Source organism: Salmo salar, chromosome 09, assembly GCF_965601325.2.
Source record: "Salmo salar chromosome 09, fSalSal1, whole genome shotgun sequence".
NCBI lineage: Eukaryota > Metazoa > Chordata > Actinopteri > Salmoniformes > Salmonidae > Salmo > Salmo salar.
In genome coordinates, this window is record NC_138299.1 from 15046084 (window position 1) to 15053864 (window position 7781).

Consider the following 7781-nt stretch of genomic DNA (forward strand, 5'->3'; position numbering starts at 1 on the left):
ACAGCGGATCCCCAAGGAGCTTGCACGCTTTAACGTTTTATCAGGTTGTCACAGACTTGCTGCTCCTGGAGCCCATTTATTTTCCCTGTGTGGCATGGGCTGGCTAGGACAAGAATTCGGCCCAGGCACTTTATCCACACCAGCCCAGATCAATGCGCACGCTGCCAACTCATATGCTCAGTATGGTGGAGAGAGGAGTGTCTTTGTAGTGTATTTCTTTTCTTGTATGTGTGTGTGTGTGTGAGGGGGGGCTTAAGGGTAGGCCTTGTCAAAGAGGTGGGGCTGGCTTTAGAAAGGACTGAAAGATGGTGATGGACTCAGAGTCACAGAGGGAGGAAGTTCCGGAGCCTAGGACCAACCCTGGAGAAGGCCATGTCGCCGAAGCTCTGGAGCTTCGTCCTGGGGATGACAAGGTGGCCTGCTGTGGTGGAGCAGAGTGCACGTGTGGGTTGGTAGGGGAGAAAAAGGTCTGAGAGGTAAGAGGGGGGCAAGATCGTGAAGGGCTTTGTAGGTCAGGAGGGTCTTGTAATCAATGCGTTGGGAGACAGAGAGCCAGTGGAGTTCACAAAGGAAAGGGGTGATGTGCTGCCAGGACTTAGCGTGGGTGAGGACTCGGGCTGCAGAGTTTTGAACCATTTGGATCTTTTGGAGAGAGCTTGAGTTGTTTGCCGGAAAGTACTGAGTTGCAGTGGTCAATAAGACAGGAAGAGGAATGCATATATGAGGGTTTCAGCGGCAGGATGGGAGAGGATGGGAGACTTTGGCATTTGACAGTCTGTCTTATGTGGTGGTCAAAGGCGAGGGTGGAGTCCAGGATGACACCAAGGTTGCATGTGTGGGGAGAAGAAGAGAAGTGGGGAGAGGAAGAGACAGTGGTGTCAATGGTGAGGTTGCCAGTTTTGGTGAGGTTGGATTTGGTGCCTATGAGGAGTTCCGTTTTATCACTGTTAAACTTGAGTAAGTTTTGTTGCATCCATGTTTTTATTGTAGAGAGGCAGGATTCAATGTGGATCAGAGATTGGTTGGGGAGGGATTTGGTGCTGTTGTAGAACTGAGTGTCATCGGCATAGCAGTGGAAGTCAAGATTGAAGTGACGGAGGATCTGACCAAGGGGGCTGATGTAGATGACGAAGAGTAAGGGACTTAGCACAGAGCCCTGGGGGACACCCTGTGTAACTGCAGCTGAATCTGAGGTGTGGCCATTGAGGGAGATGTAGTGGGTCCGGTTTGTGAGGTATGATTGTAGCCAGGACAGTGCAGATCCTTCAAGACCTAGACCCTCAAGCCTGATGAGGAGGATCTGATCGCTCACTGTATCAAACGCAGCACTCAGGTCGAGGAGAATCAGAATGTTTAGGGCACCAGCATCAGCAGAGGTGAGGAGGTCATTGACAACTTTTGAGGGGACGGAAAGCAGACTGGAGGGACCCTACACCCTGACCCTACTTAGACACAGGCAGTCGTGCTGACCCATAACATTGGCAGGCCAGTAGAGCGTTTCTCAACCATTCCTGTACCAGTGACTGGCAAGACATGGTCCTCCCCTTGTTTAACAAGCTCATGTTTAAAACCAATAGAAATATGTAACAACACACTGGAGATACAACTCATCACTATAATTGGGCCTCTGCTCTAGCCATTTTGTTTAACTCCCTGTTGTGCTGTCTATCTGTCTCAGCATCTTCTCTGCTGTCACTCTGTGCTTCTTTTGTTCTCTGTGTCTGTCGGCTACCTATTTCGCAACAAAGCCTCCTTCACTCATGCTGCCAAACATACCCTCGTAAAACTGACTATCCTACCGATCCTTGACTTCAGCGATGTCATTTACAAAATAGCCTCCAACACTCTACTCAGCAAACTGGATGTAGTCTATCACAGTGCCATCCGTTTTGTCACCAAAGCCCCATATACTACCCACCACTGTGACCTGTATGCTCTTGTTGGCTGGCCCACACTATATATTCGTTGCCAAACCCACTGGCTCCAGGTCATCTATAAGTCTTTGCTAGGTAAAGTATCTCTACTTGCACATCATCATCTGCACATCTATCACTCCAGTGTTAATGCTAAATTGTAATTATTTCGCCTCTATGGCCTATTTATTGCCTTACCTCCCTACTCTTCTACAGTACATTTGCACACACTGTACATAGATTTTTCTATTTTTCTTTTCTTTTGTGTTTTAACTGTACGTTTGTTTATGTGTAACTCTGTGTTGTTGTTTTTGTCGCACTGCTTTGCTTTATCTTGGCCAGGTCGCAGTTGTAAATGAGAACTTGTTCTCAACTGGCCTACCTGGTTAAATAAAGGTGAAATAAAATAATTGAAAAAAACAAGTCTGTCTGCTTAATCCTTATACATTATAAAACCCAAGCAAATGGCTTAGGCTATATTGCAGATTAGTGCCTGTCATATGTGATCCCCTGAATCCTCACCTGACTCATCACCAACCCTCAGTGTTCATTACTATTACAGGGCTACAGACTAACATTTTCCCCTGGTATCACTGGTGCCACTAACTTTTACAGTTGGTGGCACCAGGCCATGATTTGGTTGGACCCAAATCATGAGTTATCATCTTATAAAGTCATTCACAGTTGTCACAGGCATCGAAATGAGTAGACCAAAGCTGTCACGTCCTGACCAGTAAAAGGGGTTATTTGTCATTGTAGTTTGGTCAGGACGTGACAAAAGCACAGCGTGTATAGTGCTCATATTTAAACTTTTAATGAAGACACTCGAACCAAAACAATAAAACGACTGACAACATTTCCGTAAGGTACACTGACAAAACGAAAAACAACTACCCACAAAAAACAAAGGAAAAACAGGCTACCTAAGTATGGCTTCCAATCAGAGACAACGATAGACACCTGCCTCTGATTGGAAACCATACCCGGCCAAATCATAGAAAACAAAACATAGAATGCCCACCCACCTATCACACGCTGGCCTAGCTAAACAGAGAAAACACAGCTCTCCTAGGTCAGAGCGTGACAGTAACCCCCCCCCCAAAGGTGCGGACTCCCGGCCGCAAACCTGAACCTAATGGGGAGGGTCTCGGGTGGGCATCTATAATTGGCGGCGGCTCTGGTTGAAGACTCTGGGCTGCAGGCCGCCGCTGAAGACTCGGGGCTGCATGCCGTCGCTGAAGACTCTGGGCTGCAGACCATCGCTGGAGGCTCCGGACTGGGGAACGTCGCTGGAGGCTCCGGGCTGAGGAGCGTCGCAGGAGGCTCCGGGCTGAGGAGTGTCGCTGGAGGCTCCGGGCTGAGGAGCGTCGCTGGAGGCTCCGGGCTGAGGAGCATCGATGTAGGTTCCGGACTGGGGACCTTCGCTGCAGGCTCCGTGCCATGGATCATCACTACTGGTTCCGCGCCGTGGATCATCACTGGAGGCTTTGTGCCATGGATCATCACTGGAGGCTCCGGGCCATGGATTATCACTGGAGGCTTCATGCCATGGATCATCCCTACAGGCTCCGGGCCATGGATCATCACTGGAGGCTTCGTGCCATGGATTATCACTGGAGGCTTCGGACCATTGATTATCACTGGAGGCTTCCTACGGGAAGCTGGAACCGGTCTCACCAGACTGGGGAGACGCACTGAGGACAGCGTGCTCAAAGCAGAACCCGGCCGTACTGGGCTATGGTGGCGCACTGGAGGGAGAGTGCACGGAGCAGGCACAGGACTTACTGGGCTATGGTGGCGCACTGGAGGGAGAGTGTGCGGAGCAGGCACAGGGTATACTGGGCCTTGGAAGCTTACTGAGGGCTGGCACAACCCGTCCTGGCTCGATGTTGACTATAGCCCGGCAAGGGCGGAGCGCTGGTACAGGACGAACTGGGCTGTGCTGGTGAATGAGGGGTACCGTGCGTAGAGCAGGTGCAGGATAACCTGGGCCGAAGAGACGCACTGGAGACCAGATACGTTGAACTGGTGCACTTCTCCCTGGCTGCCGGCCAACTCTAGCACGGCAACAGTGAGGAGCTTGCACCGAGCGCACCGGGCTGTGAGTACGCACTGGCGACACAGTGCGTATCACCGCATAACACGGTGCTTGCTCGGTCACTCGCTCCCCACGGTAAGCACGGGGAGTTGGCTCAGGTCTTAACCTCACCTTCGCCAATCTACCCATGTGCCCCCCCCCCCCCCCCCAATTTTTTTTTTGCCGCTGCCTCTCGGCCTCCTGTTGCTTGCCTAGCTGTTCCTCCCAGTATCGCCGTTCCGCCTTCGCTGCCTCTATCTCCCATTGCAGACGGCGATACTCCCCAGGCCTTGTCCAGGGTCCTGCCCCATCTAGGATCTCCTCCCAGGTCTACTCCTCTGAGCCATACTGCTTGGTCCCGCTCCTCCTCCTGGAGAGTGCACGCTGCTTGGTCTTCTTGTGGTGGGTAGTTCTGTCACAGGCGTCAAAATGAGTAGACCAAAGCACAGCGTGTATAGTGCTCATATTTAAACTTTTAATGAACTCACTCGAACCAAAACAATAAAACGACTGACAACAGTTCCGTAAGGTACACTGACAAAACGGAAAACAACTACCCACAAAAAACAAAGGAAAAACAGGCTGCCTAAGTATGGCTTCCAATCAGAGACAACGATGGACACCTGCCTCTGATTGGAAACCATACCCGGCCAAATCATAGAAAACAATACATAGAATGCCCACCCTCCTATCACACCCTGGTCTAGCTAGACAGAGAAAACACAGCTCTCCTGGTCAGAGCGTGACAACAGTTCTTTATTAAGAAGTGTAATAAATAGACTACTGATGTATTCAAGAAATAAGTTATTTCATATAACACGTCCAAGCAGGAATGCATGACTCAAGATATTTTGTGCAACCTAATCCAGAAATTGCCATGACTTTTGGGTTGACAATTAGACTATAGTTGCTATATTTTACTGTCAATTTCCAGATGTTTTTGTTCAACAGAGATTAATTCCATACATCTTTAAGTGCACTAATATCATAGGCTTATTCATTTGGGGTTACACATTAACTAGATCACTTACTCTAAATATACTACTCACTGCTAGTAGCCATGTATTTATCCAACAGTAAATGTAATGTAGCCTACAACTGCAAAAAATTGCAGTTGTAGGCTACTACCCATGAGACCTATAGCTCTATGCCCTCACAGTGGCCGGTATCCATTTCGTGTGCGCGCCGCTCCATATCTCAAAGCCTTATCAAATATCTTGGTTGTAAAATAGTTGCTATTGAGCTGAATATTAAGAAATCAGTTATTATACCTACAGAAAGCTGAGGCACTCCTCTCTTCACTAGGGACAAGGGAACGAAGCTTGAAATGTTTGAAATGTTATATGATCAGAACACACATCTCTCGAGCGCATGGGGGAGAGGAGAGTGGCTCGCTCATTATAGCAGCAAGCCCCACAAAACAGGCACAGGGGCAGGGCACACACTTTCATTACAGAAATCATGAGAATAATGCTTTACTGTTTGACCAAATCATGGTTTTAGCCATCCAAAAATAGGACGTTTTGTGTGAGGTGACAATGTAGAATGTGCTTTTTCTGTTTATTTATAGGTTGCACCTCTGTCACTAAGTTGCGTCATGCCATCGTTATGAACGTTCTCAAACTGCCCACTATCGGTGGCGCCATAGTGGTGCCCTAAAGTGGTGATAAGCCCAGTCATACTGGACAGAGGATAACTAGCTACTGTTTAGTCTAAATTACACTATAGTGTCTGGAAATATGATGCCATTTCTAAAGTAGTCAAATATTTAGTAGGAAACAACTTTGCCAGCATTATCATGTTGTCAAATTTACTTTAGACAGATGGCAATGTTGTCATTAACTAGCAAAGTTCGTAAAAAATATGTTAACGTTAGCTATCTAAAATCTGGTGGCCTCCCATCAATCTTAGCCTGCTAGCTAGCAAATGTTATACTGCACCTAAAGTCAATCTGGTGACATCAAAATGTTTTTCTACTAATTATTTGCCTCCCTTTGAATGCCATTGTATTTCCAAGCCACTGTAAAGTATTTTTGATGAAATCTTTGTCAGTGCTCATTGACGATGCATTGAGAAGAATGCTATGTCGGGCATCAGTCCAAAACTAATGTTCAAAACAATATTGTGACGAAATATGCAACCCATGAATAGGCACCCTTTCCGTTTTTACGATCCATGATCTTTGCTGTCTAGCTGATGACAGAGTCGGACCAGGTCTATTTGCTGATAGTTTTTTTAGATTTTTTGCACAATTTCTCTGTTATACTAATCTATAATGAGCCTTTGGTTGATCAGATCGCAACGGCCGCCCCCCTACCAAGTTGGGCCAGCCCCAGAAAATTCAAAATACATCTTAACAGGCCCATGGGCTGCCGGCTACGTCACCTTGTCACTTATTTATTTTTATATTTAAAAAAATATGTTTCGTGTATGTCAATTTAGACCAGCCCATCTGGAATTTGCCAGAATTGCCAGATGGGCAATCCACCCCTGGTATTCAGATTGGCCCACATTTTCAATGTCAAGCGGTATAAATAACCAAAGCTGATTCTCACTGCAGATCTATCTGCTCAATAGCTGGACATGGTGTAGTAAGTGGTAATGCAATGAGCCAGTCATGGGAATAATCACACATTTTACACTTGCTTCAAATGCAGTGTAAAATTGACAATGAAGATACATTAGAAAATTATCAATGTTGCTTTGCTAGTCAAATCCCATATAAGCGACTGTCAAAAATGCATTTCTGCAACAGATAATGGAGGCAAGGAGACACAATTACACACAGCCAAACTGACAAGTCCCCCAGGAGGCCATGGCCTACACTTGAACATGACCTGAAATTGAACAAAACTCTGCTGTCAATTCTCTCAATTCCTCCACTTTCTTTTAAAGGAGAGATTAAAGATGACACAGCAGTGACGGATCAGCTTGTTATTTTTCTTGATGGAAACATGTAGGCTACATTCCTGCGTGGGCAGGTTGGTGGGTGGGTAACTGGGTTCAAACTCAGTCCAAATGTTTTGTTAAAGACTGAGGCTTGTATGGAAGCATTCATACACAAAACATGAAATCGAACAGCCTTATCAAATTGCCAGGAATCACAGTCTTATTGCAGCCAAGATTATCATACTCCTTTTGACCTAATTAAGCTACTGAAATAGCCTACTTTGGTAACTATGGAAACACTTTCAAGTAAATTTGTTTCGCAAACATTATGAACACAATGTCTATCATAAATACAGATGAAGGATCTTAATTTGACCACCCTGTTGCAGGAGAACTTGTAGTGTATTTGAGGTTTAAAAAGCCTTCTGAAATCATTTGTACTTTGAAATTTGAATTGATTTTCTCTTATGAAAAATGTATCAACCCCTACAAAAAAAATTAATAATTACAATCCACATAATCATTTACCTTTCCTGTTGCTGCAGGATTATTTTCCTGCTGTAGCAAACTGGCTCAAATTAAGATCCCATATATGTACTGCGCAAAATAACATTTACATTTTTGGAAAGAACTTCATACTCAGAACAAGTCAATGTAAGGGTCAAAGGCAAAGCATACTCAACATGCAGGGAAAACGACTGTATGAAGACCAGCATTTTCACATTAGCTGAGCAGCTTGTAACAGGAATGCCAGGAATGACAGAGAGAGTGAGATCATCAGTCTTTTTCGCCAACACAAGCCAGTCATGTTAATCACTAGCCAGTGATTTAGCCGTCATATCCCCACTGCACTGCAGACAAAGCAAACCCCCTCTGTCAGGACTGAGCAAGCCCTTTGTCAT